Source organism: Juglans regia, chromosome 8 (genome assembly GCF_001411555.2).
Source record: "Juglans regia cultivar Chandler chromosome 8, Walnut 2.0, whole genome shotgun sequence".
Lineage (NCBI taxonomy): Eukaryota > Viridiplantae > Streptophyta > Magnoliopsida > Fagales > Juglandaceae > Juglans > Juglans regia.
This window is the reverse complement of record NC_049908.1, coordinates 10,626,556-10,640,079: the sequence shown is the minus strand read 5'-3', so window position 1 is coordinate 10,640,079 and position 13,524 is coordinate 10,626,556.

Here is a 13,524-nt window from a genome sequence, read left to right as displayed (position 1 = left end):
AGACCAAAGATGAGAGTTTAGCCTAAGGCACCTCGACCTCTCTCCCCATGAAATATGTGTATGTTCTTTCCACTACACAGAGTAGGCTCCCAAGGAGCCCCACCCCCCAAACCAACGCCAACGAATCAAGACAACCCAAGTTTATATTTGTAATAACAGACAAATTTTACTTGCGGTTGTTTGTCACACTAGTGGCATCACCCCTATGCTCCTCACCCAATGTACTCCCTGAAGAGTGCAAATGAGAAGCTAAGAGCAAAGAAGAAAAAGAACCTAAGAAGAAAGAAAAGCATGAACAAGGAACTCCATTAATATTATTGTGAAGTACATTACAAAGCGAAGAAGAAAAAGACCTAGGAATAGGAGAAAAGTATGTCCAAGGAATTCCATTAACATTATTACAAAATACAAGCAAAGGAGAAGGAAAATACATCAATACATAGGGAAAAATATTCAGTTGGCGGGGTTGGCACTGGAAGGGTTGTCTGAGAGTGTGTTCGGGATCAACTCTTTCTTTAACGAGGCACCTCCCTTCAACGCCACTGGGTCCGGAGGAGGTCTTGCACGTTCAGTGCCCTCAATTTTCTCTGAAGATTCAGGAGCACGTGATCTATCATTCTCTCCAAACCCTCCAAGTAGCCGTAATTCTAGGGGTCACCATGGACCAAATGAATTTGTGACAACTTCTCGCGCAGTTGCGGAAGGGCGGTCTCGGCGCTGTCAAGGCGAGAGTGCAAGTCCAGGATGGTGGCCCCATGGCGGCTATCACACGATCGGCCTCAACTTTCTCGAACCCCAAGATCTTCACTCTCTTATTTTTGTCCTTGTGAGAGTCCATCTTTTCCTGCAGAGACTTGGAGGCCTCCTCGAACCTCCCTTCCAACCACTTGTATGACTGGGAGACGAAGTCGTGCTATTTGAGCAACTTCAAGTTGTCAGCTTGCAACCACTCCAGCTCCTCCTGCTGGCAATCGAGCGACTCCTAAAGGTTGTGCCTCACCTTCTCGGTAAGAGCCATTTCAAGACGGGGCGATTTGGCCTCCTCCCTGGACTTAAGTTGGGCCTTGTATCCTCTTCTGCCTCAACTGCCAACTAAACTGCACCTTAACGAAGGTTTCCTCCAACTCCTCTTTTCTCTCCCTCTCTTCTTTGGCACTGCGCAAGGTCAACTGTGTCAAAGATTGGAGCGCCCAATTCTTGCCTTCCAGTCCCTCCCAATTATCCACAATGAATGCTGCCAACTGCTCTATGCCCTAACACAAAAATTTTAAGTTAGTGACGAAGAAAAATGCACCAAGAAAGCTTAAAGGAAAATATGACGAATCGATAGGTGACCCCAGAGAAGAACTCCTTGAGCCTCCTAGCCACTTCTTAGATATGGCTAAAAGGGTCCCCACCTACTGCCGACCTTGGGGCAGCTTCCCCCTCTCCTCAGAAGGGTTCTCGAGCACAATGCCATCACCCCCCGATGCCTCAACGCCCACCATGAACTCCGCCGAGGATGGACCTCCCCGGCCTTCGCCTTCACCTTCGTCGTCCATGGCACGTTCATGAATCTCTCTGACTCTTGAGCTCGTGGAAACTCATGAAGCCTCGCCAGCACGTTGACGCATCTGTACAAAGGTTGAGGGGGGCTCCCTCGGTCTCCCCTACCACTCTCATTCCCTCCTTGGCACCAGCCCCAATCGACACCAAGGCTGAGATGGTGTCAGTTAAGGCCAAAGAAACACCAGCGTCCACCGAAGTGGCCGGGGCCTCACCACCCTCGCCAACTTCAACTCTTGCCCCAGCTTCCACCAAAGCCAAGGCTGAGGTGGTGTAAGTGGAGGGCAGTGGAGCCCCAGCGTCGGTCTCAACAGTTGAAGCTTTGCTAACCTCCATTGACACTGCCGCAACCTTAGTCTTGGGTGGATCTGCCAGAAAAGGAAGTGCTAGGGCTGTACAGGATCTGTGAAAATCGGCCGGCACCGACTCAGACTGGCCACCGGAGCATGGAATTGGCCGAAACCAGCAGAGAGCCGGTCGGCTGGCTACAGGAATTAAGCAAAATCGACGTTGGCCGGTTTGGTCCCAGTTCGACCCAAGGAAAAACCGCTGAACCGGCTGACGTCAGCTATATTTCTTTTTTTTCTTTTTTTCTTTTTTTTCAATTATATGTATATGAAATGATGCCGTTTCACTTAAATGAGTGAAATGGCATCATTTTGGGGACACATGTTGTAAAAAAAATATAAATGCAACGACGCCATTTGGCTTAAGTAATTTTGAATTAGGGTAAAAGACCCCTACGAGCCCTTCTTCCTCATTCATCTTTTCGAAAAAAATTTTCCCTCTCTTAGATTCTCCCCTGCATCAGCCACCCCCCCAGCCTCCCTCTCCATTGCGACGATACCATCTCCCTCTCCGACGATGCGGCGATGCCATCTCCTCTCCGATGCGGTGATCCCATCTCCCTCTCGGGCTCTCAAAGCCTCTGTCTCAGCCTCATTTCCCTCTCTCTCTCTCTCTCTCTCTCATGGGATAGTTGATGGCATCAACTTGATGTTTATTGTATGAATTTGTATAGTGTATAGTTGATGGCATCAACTTGATGTTTATTGTTGAATACTTGAATCTGTATTGTTGAGTATTGGAACTGATGTTCATGCCAATGAACCAATGACAATCGGTCGAAACTACGCCAGCCAGTTTTACCACTCTCCATTGACCGGTTACGGTCGGTTGCTCCACCCCCTTTTCTCTCATCAGTCGGTATCGGTTTTGCCCAAAAATCGCGCCGAAAGGGTCGGTGTTTGTAAAAGTTCAACAGATTAAAAATTGCAAAAGATGAAAATTCTTTCCTTTGTTTTAGTAAAATCATATACACAACGTATATAATTTATATACATTATATATTGCTATACATAAGTTACCTCCTATACGTCAGCTATTCAAAAGACTAAATCAAAACAGAATCAATCATAACAGCAGAGCATCAGTCAACAAACTTGGCCCGAGATATGAGTAACAACTAATATATTTAACAACCAATATCTTCAACTTGGCAGCACACTAGTTTGCTTGGTCTGTGGAGAGTCGTTATAGGCTGTTTGAATTTTAACTTCAATACACCCCCTCAACCGAATGAGCAAGTCTTAAACATGAAGGTTGTCCCTTAATAACTGGAAACGTATAGAAGCTAATGGCTTTGTTAATACATCTGCAACCTAATTTTTAGATGAGAGGAAGGATACTTGGAGCTTCTTTGCCAGAACTGATCTCGAACATAGTGAAAATCGATTTCAATATGTTTGGTTCTAGCATGGAAAATCGGATTGGAGGAGAAATAAGTAGCCCCAATATTATCACACTAGAATTTTGGACTACTTGATAAGGGAAGCCGCATATCATGCAAAACAAATTGAATCCAATTTAATTCAGCTACTGTGTTGGAGAGTGATTTATATTCTGAACAGTGCTGCTACGAGCAACAATTTGTTGTTGTTTGCAGTTCCAACTGATCAGATTAGATCCATGAAAAATGCAGTATGCGCCCCATACTCTGTCAGTCATCCTTATCAGAAGCCCAGGCAGCATCACTAAATGCTTTTAAAAGAGTGATCTGAATTTTGTTGTAGATGAAAGCCAAAGTTTACCATGAATTTGAGATACCATAAGAGCCTTTTGACAGCTTGCCAGTGAATGTCTTTAGGTTGATGCATGAATTTGCTAACACGGTGTATTGCGAAAGCAATATCGGGACGAGTAAATCCCAAGTACTATAATGCACCGACTGTGCTTCGAGAAAGTTGAGGGTCTTTGAAATCTTGGCCATTAAATTTGGACAAACTGCATGTGGTACTCATAGGGGTGGAACACGGCTTTGCGTCATGCATATTGACCCGTTTTAAGAGCTTGGCAATGTAGTTTCTTTGTGTCAAATATAGATCATTACCATCGTGCACATCTTCCTTACCAAGAAAATAGGAAAGAGTTCCTAAGTCTTTTACAGGAAAAGTAGCCCCAAGTTTGCAAATAAAATTTGCAATCTCATCTATAGATGTGCCGGTGATGATTATATCATCAACATAGATGAGAATAAAAATAGAATAGCCATTGTTGTGAAGGGTGAATAATGATGTATCTGCTTTTGAACTGATGAATCCCATTTGTTGTAATTTTTCAGTTAGCCCAGAGTACCATGCTCTCGGGGCTCGTTTAAGGCCATCTAAGCTCTTCTTCAAGCGAAAAACATGATTAGGAAAATTAGGCTGACATATCATTGTGGTTGTTGCATATAAACTTCTTCCTGCAAGAGGCCATGTAGAAATGCATTCCGAATGTCAATTTGTCGAATGGTCCATTGCTGTGAAACAACTAAAGATAATAATAACCGTATAGTCCCTGGCTTAACCACGAGACTAAAGGTCTTCGTGAAATTGACACCTTGTTGTTAATGATATCCTTTTGCCACTAGTCTCTCCTTAAAATGCTCAATATTACCATTTGCATGTCTTTTAATTCGGAACACTCATTTGTTGCCAACTAGATTAATACTCGGTTTAGGATGAACAAGATCCCAAGTACCATTTCGAACAAGAGCATTGAACTCAATGTTCATTGCCTCACGCTAGTGTTGATGTTTAGAAGCTTCTGAGAAAACAAGTAGGTTCTATAGGAGTACAGACATAATTAGTAATCAAACAGTGAGGTAGGGGGTATCGAGCTATACCAACATAAGGAGATTTCAGCTTGATTGTGTCTGTGATCTGGTAAGCATTCGGTGTTGTTGGCATGGCATTGACTCAGTTGGTTCGGTTGGAGGTTGAGATAAATCCTGATGGTGAGAAAGTGCAGCAGTGTTTGAATTTTGAGTTGGATCCCTTGCTGGTAGGTAAGCCACATTTGAACATAACTGAGTTGTTTGAATATCCAAAGTTTGCTGATTTTGTGGAACAACTTGATCACTCGGCATTTGGACAGGTGAAACAATGAATGAACCTGCATTGTTTGTGTAAGTAGGCAAGTGACGTAAGGAATGGGGTAACGAAATTTTTTCTGGTTCGGGATTACTAATTTCTGAAGACGTCTTTTGGTATGGAAATAATGACTCATCAAAGATGACATGGCGAGACACATATATTTTTCCTGTGGCCAAATCAAGACACTTATAGCCTTGGTGTGATAGATTGTAACCAAGAAAAATGCAAGTTTTAGAACAAAAATCAATTTTATGTTTGTTAAAAGCACGCAAGTTTGGCCAACAAGCACATTCAAAGACACGCATGTATAAGTAGTTAGGTTTGTGATTATAAGCCATTTCAAAAGGGGACTTGTCGTTTAAGGCTTTGGAAGGAAGACGATTAATAATATAAGTAACAATTAGAAATGCATCTTCCCAATAAGGTTATGGTAAACTTGAATGAGCTAGCAAAACTAATCTCATTTCAACAATTTGACGATGTCGACGTTCAACAGAATCCATTTGTTCATACGTGTAAGGACAAGCCAAATGATGGTGAATCCCCCATGTTTTGAAATAATTATTTAAACGCCAATACTCACCCCCCAATCAGTTTGAATTGCCTTAATTTTTGTATCAAAATACCTTTTAACATATTGCTGAAATTGAAGAAAAATATTTTCAACGTCAGATTTTAATTTCAACGGAAATAGCCAAATGAATTTGGTAAAGGTATCCAAAAAACAAACATAGTAACGAGATCTATAACTAGAAACAACTGAGCTAAGCCCCCAAACGTCCGAATAAATCAACTTAAGAGGTTTTAAAACAGAATGAGTTGAAGCATAAAAAAGGTAAATTATGGCTTTTAGCCATTTCACACTCAAGACAAAAATTGTCTCTTATTGGAACTAACAAGTAAATTATTATTGTTGAGTACATGTCGAATAGTGATATAGGAGGCATGACCAAGACGACGATGCCAGTTTGCAACTGAGACCTGAGTATCAACAAAAGCAGAGGGAAGACATTGCTGAAGGAATGGAGAGAAGCAGTAATGGACATAAATCCTTTATGTAGGACGTTCCCCGAGTAATCCTTGAGGAGAAAGAAAGAACTGTGAAACTCAAAATAAAAATGGTTATCCTAAACACATTTTTGAATTGAGAGTAAATTTTTTGTAATTTGTGGTACGACAAGAATTTTATCAAGAAGAAATGTTGAAGAGGAATTAGATAAAGATGCAGTTCCAGTATGAGTTATTTGCAAACCTGTACCATCACCTAGTTGGATTTGATCATCACTTTGGATATTCAAATTACTCATGTTGTTGGTCAGATGATGTGTCGCACCAGTGTCGGGATGCCACTCTAATTCAGGTGATTGCTGTTGTGGTTGGAGGCTAGGTTGGCCTGAGGAGATGGGCGAGGTGGTGGTGTTTGGAAGTGCGGATCAAAACGTTTCCAACATTGAGAAGCTGTGTGGCCACGTTTGTCACATAACTGACACCACAAATTATTATTGATGCGGCCACCTGCACGAGTGTCAATAAATTGGCCACGCCCCCTACCTCGAGGAGCTGAGAAGTTGCCACGACCCCGTCCTCCAGAAAATTGTTGTTGTCGTGTGGTAACATTAGTTGAAGCCATGGGCATTACTTGGTTATGATGTTGAATTCGAGCTTCACACGTAAGGAGCATAGAATAAATGTCTTCCAAAGTAAGATTATCATCCTTATGAGTGACCATAGAAACAAGTGAATCATATTTTGGACCAAGTCCAATAAGCATATATGTTATAATATCATCACACTGCAGTGCTTAACCAGCAATAGCTAGTTCATCCGTGGGATGTTTGATAGTCATAAAATAATCAATCGCAGACTGACTTCCTTTAAGTAGTGTAGAGAGTTGAGATCGACCTCGAATTGGTTTCGCACGAGATTGGGATGCAAAAGCCGAACTGAGTGCCGTCCAGACGTCGATAGATGTTCTACAATGAGCAACTTGGGCTAACGCCTCATCCAAAAGAGGGGAGTTGATGCAGCTGAGGATAAGGTTGCCCTGAGTGTCCCAGACATCATAGGATGGGTTGGGTATTATAGAGTCATCAGAGGTAGTAATGATCTTAGCAAGTGGGCAGAGGGTGCCATCAATATAACCAAAAACTAGTTGGTCTTTAAGGTAAGGTAACATGGTAGCTTTCCATGTTGGGTAGTTGAGTCGAGTGAGTTTAGTTGGGTTGATGGAGGAAGAGGGATTAAAGGCTGGAAGGGTGGATTGGGAAGACATTTTGAAGAGGATCGTTTAGATGTGAGTCTTCTGGTTTTCTGATACCATGTAAAAGTTCAACAGAATAAAGATTGCAATAGATGAAAATTCTCTTTCCTTTGTTTTAGTAAAATCATATACACAACATATATAATTTATATACATTATTTGTTGCTATACATAAGTTACTTCGTATACGTTAACTATTCAAAAGACTAAATCAAAACAGAATCAATCATAACAGCAAAACATCAGTCAACAAGCTTGGCTCGATATATGAGTAACAACTAGTATCTTCAAGTAACAACCAATATCTTCAACCTGGCAGCACACTGGTTTGCTTGGTCTGTGGAGTGCCGTTATAGGCTGTTTGAATTACATCTTCAATAGTGTTCACCTCTAAGAAGTGCTACAATTATAAATAGATCCTATAAAAATAAATCTATGAATTTATATAATTTTAAATGATATGTCAGATCTACTTTATAATAAAAATAACTTTATAATACTCTAACCTTTCATGTTAAAACATGTCATCTTATACATTTCTTTTGGTGAAATTTCTTTATGGCACTAATTTTAAGTAGGTGAGATCTGACTCAATTTGCGTAGACGAAGGGTAAACTTTTCTATTCCTATAAAACCTTTTATATTCATTTGCGTAGGTGCATGATAATTTGACAACGATAAAATTATAGAATTGAACCGTCGTTTTGACATTAAAAACCATTATTGACAATTTAACGATCAAAATGTTTTGGGACAGTAGTGGATTCACGTCGATGTGTAGTCGGTCGGTGACAATAACATGTCAAGGCCTTTAATTCAGCAATGCCTATAATTGGATTAGAAGAATGGAACACATGCATTACTCAACATATGATGCCCATCAAAAGCATGAGAAGGACTTGAAGTGAGGCACATTAGTACATTACGTCACCCAGCTCCACTTAACAAGATTTAAAGCATCGCATGACATGGGCATGATTTTAGTGGATGGTGTCCTTTAGGATCAACTACTTACCTTACACTTATGACTGTTCACCCAAATACGGATTCTGATATCTAGTTATACCTAGACTCAAATTTGTAATGTGGTCCGGGTATTCGCCGGAGTTAACCTTGGCCGGCACTCAGAAGAATCTGAAACTCGAAAATCCGAGTATTCAAGTTGGACATAACTTATTTTTTTAAAAAAAATAATTTTGGTTTGTGGATACCATGTTTTAAACTCGATACCTACTTCATGTGTCTGTACATGCTCCCGGACATGGGCAGGTGGGTAATCCAGTTATCAATCAGGTAAAATCCTAGCCAATAACTGCCTCTGAAATCCGATTATCCGAGTTTCGGACTAAGCTTAGAAAAACCCGACTTAGATAAATATTGCTACTTATAACCTATTTTATGGAGAGGACTATGAGATTTATTAGCTCGTTGTTAATATGGGGCCCTAAGAGAATAAATTTTGAGATAATTTACATGAAACTAATTTTGTATTGAACCTTACGAAAAATGCTATTCTAAAATCTCTACACTACACTTCATTCACATGTCGTGGATGAGACATGTGGATGATTTGTAGTATAAATGCCTTAGAAAAGAGTTATTATTCCTAATCTAAATAGCAAATTGTTAAGTGGATCATCTCCATTTTATTTGGAATTGATAATAACAATCTAGTGTAAAAAATGAATAATTATATTTGTTAGTCGCTCAACCTCAATAACATAAAACATGTATTTTCATTGTAGTAGCTCAACATAATATATCTACACAAAAATTTTACAAATTTAATCTTACAAAATGATGTGATAGATTATATTTAATTTACACTAAAACGTATTTTACAATATGTTGTGTTACATCAAATTATGTAAATCTATAAAATTTCATTTTATAAAATCTCTTATATAAAAAAGGATATTTTTTTTTCTTTCTCTAAGGGGTGCAACCAATAAAAGCCTAGCAAATTCACGTAGCAGTAAAACAATTAATAAACTATCAGCTATTGTGCAGTTTAGCACAAGTAAGGCTGCGTTTGAATCTTGAGTTAGTTGAATTCTTTATAAATAATAATGAATTGAGATGATATAATAGGTTTTGTAAAATTTACTTAAAATAAATTTAAATGTGTTGAGATGGCAGCCATCCACGTCAAATTAACTAAGGGAAAAATAGACAAAATATTACTTTCTATTTTTTCCAGCCACCGGTTTGTATGCATCATGTGTCCACTGCAGAATTTCTGTCATTGTTCAGGGCGGTTACATCAAACAGTGTAGACTCATTCAAGTTCTTTTCAGATGTAGTTTAAATGGCTGTTTGGAAGGTAGAAGATGTTTAAAAATAAACTATATTGAGTTGAGTTTAACAATCAAATGAGGCCTAATTTGGACTAGCCGTTGGCACTCTCATTCGAACTTTCTTCCATTATAAAAAAAAATATAAATGATATTTGAAATTGTAAATTGTATGACTGTTGCGTAATCGTTTTGAAAAAAGTGAATAAAATTTGAAATTTATAAGAAAAAATTTAATTTTTAATAGTGGATCTCATTTTTTTTCAAAACGATTATGCGATATTTATACACTTTACAATTGTATGTAGAATTATTAATAAAAAACTACTATAATTATAAAGAAATTTTACAATATATATATATATGAATGATACGTTAGATTTATTTTATAATAAAAATAATTTTAGATACCATGCTAATTTATATTAATTTATGTATTTATTTTATAAATTTTTTTATGTTTAAAGTATTTTTAAAATAAAAATAAAAAATCCCAATTTTCAAACGACAAAGTCCTTTCCCCGAGCCACTGACATTTCTCCACGGTTTCTTTAGCCGTTGGGTGATCAATACTTGCCCTACTGGAAGCTTCCTTTCTCGGTTGGACAATGGGATCGAAAATTTGCCCCGTTGTATCGATCACTGCAATTATATTATTTTTTTAAACAATTTTAAATATTAAAAAGAATATATACATTTATTAACAATCAATTTCTTAATTATTAAAAAAGAATTATTAAAGACGTAAAAAAATTATATAAATATAAATTTATAAATTAACATAATTTTATGAAATTTATTATATTTATTTGATAATAACAATAATTTTATAATCTAACGTATTATATTAAATAAATTATATTTAATTATAAATTTATTTATATATATATATTTCTTATGAAATAATTTTATATAAAAAATATACAAGATCGATGAAATTGGAAGAATAAAATTATTTTGCGCTCCCATTTTGATCACTCTATTTAACAGCTGATCAAATTTTTTTTTTTTTTAGTAATTAAAGAAATAATTTTAAATATATTGATGTATTTTTTTTATTTTTTAAAAATATTTAAATATAAAAAAAAATATAAAAATAAAAAAACGCCGGGCGTACCAAGTGGGGCGGCAGAGTAGCCCCACTCAAATTGGAAAGACCACTTCCCGTATCATTTTCCTTCTCGGTTTCTCCACCTGATTCCACATTGATTGGCACCAATTTCCAAACAAGTAAACGCATTGACCCAGTCTTGTTACTGCAGTAGCACCGCTCTCTTTGATCCTCAGTAAGGGTGTCCAATCGTATTAATAGTTTGTGTTCATATTGTGTGAAGATATATAAGTTAATTCTAATTTAACCTGTTAAATTTATCATATTAAAATTTTAAATTTTAACACGATCCGTTATATCTTTAACATAATGGACCGTGTAATGTCATTTTTGTTTATATAAATCGATTGAACAAATTTAAAATTAATCTATTTGATCTAGTTAAATTTAATATAATTTAATATAAATATTAAAATCATAATATCTATAAAAAATATAAAACTAACTATAAATCTAAAATTACAATCTAAATAATAAAAATATCGAAATTAAAATCTTAACAATTTTATTTTTAGGTATAAAGGTATAATTATAATTTTAACTTTCTTAACGGGTCATAACGAATTGACCCGTTATCAACCCGTTAAACAATCGTGTTGTAACGGGTCAACCCGTTTTGACCCAAACTTATTAAGGTTAAATCTTAACCTGCTTTTATCATGTCGTGTTTATACTGAATTAACAGATCGTATCATATATTGCCATTCCTAATCCTTAGCTAATTTGATCTTTTTCTTATATATATATATTTATTATTTTAAAATATTTTTAAAAAATATTAAAAAAATATCAATACATTACTAGTTACTTATTTAACTATTAAGTAAAGAAAAAAACATTTAACAAAAATTAAAATACATTAGGTGTCAAAATGAGAGGATAAATTGAATGGACAAAGTAGTATTTTTCTTTCTTTTATGTGAACTTTTGTAATAAATATCAAAGTGATTTTCATAGAATTTATAATCTTTTTATAAAATTATTTCTTCACTTTCTTCAAAATATCATAAAAATACATCTTAAAAGTATTAAAACTTTAAATAGAGTTAAAATATATACAAATTAGGTGTATAACACACCACTAATTACCGCAGAACCTATTATATTCATAAAAGAAAATTCAAGTACTATTATATTTTTATGTGAACTGACTTCTATACCAATAACGTATTTGGTGCGTTAAAAAATAGACTTATAATTAAATTTATTATTTTTTTAAAAAAATATTTCATATGAGTCACATCACTCCTATGTGTAGGTTGAGACGTAGAAAAGTATATATGCTCTATGTTGATAATTACTCTCTAAAAAACACTTGAACAATCCGTTTAGATTTTGATTTAGAATTGAGTTTTTATAAATAATAGTGAGTTAAAATAATAGAGTGAATTTTTTAGAATTCATCTAAAATAAATTTAGATATATTTAGATGTATTTATAAAAAGTTAAAAAAAAATTATAAATTCTGCGTATAAAGATATATTGAATTGAAAAAGGTTGTTAATACACGTATAAAGAGTTTTCGAGTTGAAATGAATTTAGTAATTTGAGTTTTAAATATTTGAATGTTAGATTCAGTTTAAAATTAGACTGAATTGAGTCTAAATTTCAAACAAACTAAGAAATCATCAATCAAGGACGATGTATACTCTCTTTTTGTCAATTACGGAAAAAAAAAGAAAATATTAATGTAAATTCCTATGAACTCATGTAAGTTGGGATAAAAGTTGGTTGCCAAAATGGTCAGTAGTACCATAAAAATGGGATTAGGAACCTGTTGGACCAATCACCTTGCAAGACACTTCTAAGTTTGCCAACTAATCTATTGACATTCTTTAGTTTTTTTTTTTTTTTTAATGAATTTTCAGTGAATTATTGGCTATACTTGGTAGTATATTTTCTGTCACAACATTAAAGAAAAATGCATTGAAACCGGTCCTCCTCTTAATTTAGACATGATTATCGGTAAACAAAATTAATTAAGAATCAATTATTACTAACATTTCTTCTTTATCATTATTAAATTATTTAAAAATGATTTATTATCTTTCACTTATTTACCAATTATTTAATGTCATATAATTAAAAAAAGTATTATTTATCGTCATTTTATTCATAATATATATTCCTCTTATCAGCACAGTCTGTTACATACTAATAAAGCTCGACGTGGTCAATGCAGTAAGGATTTGGTTATTTGAATCAACTGCAACCGCTGAATTGCTCAACAAAATTAAAGGCCAAAACAATAATGGAGGGCTGCTAAAAGTGGTTTGGATTTAGAGATGAGTTGATATAAGTTGAGATGATTTATGAACAGTAGAATAAAAATTAAATTATTTATTATATTTTATATAAAAATTTAAAAAAATTATAATGATGAGATGAAATGAGTTACTGTCAGTTTTAAATGCAACCAAATCTGCAATTTGACTTGAATTCTTCCCACCATCTTCCATGACTTTTCAGCTTCTGAAACACTGCAGGCAAAATATTCTAAAAGAGACTACAAAATAGTGTCAAGAAAATTACCTACAGTGAATTAATGACCAATATATATGTGTGTGTGTATATATATATATATATATAATCCCTTTTTACTGCAGAGAAATATTATTTGATTGTTTTAGCTAATTTGTTATATATTAATGGTAACTAAAGAACATGAAACTTGCATGTAACCCCATGCTTGCATGCATTATTAAATTGATAATAAAAATTAAGATGAATTAATTGGAAATTAGTACTCAATCTGCATGCCAATTATCTACTCCAATAATGATAGTCTTACCACTCTTCTTCTATTCTTTTTAATTTTTAAAAATTTTTTCTTTTACTGAACATTTAAGAAAGTGACTATTAATAAAAGGAAAATGATTTACACATAATATTTTTTAC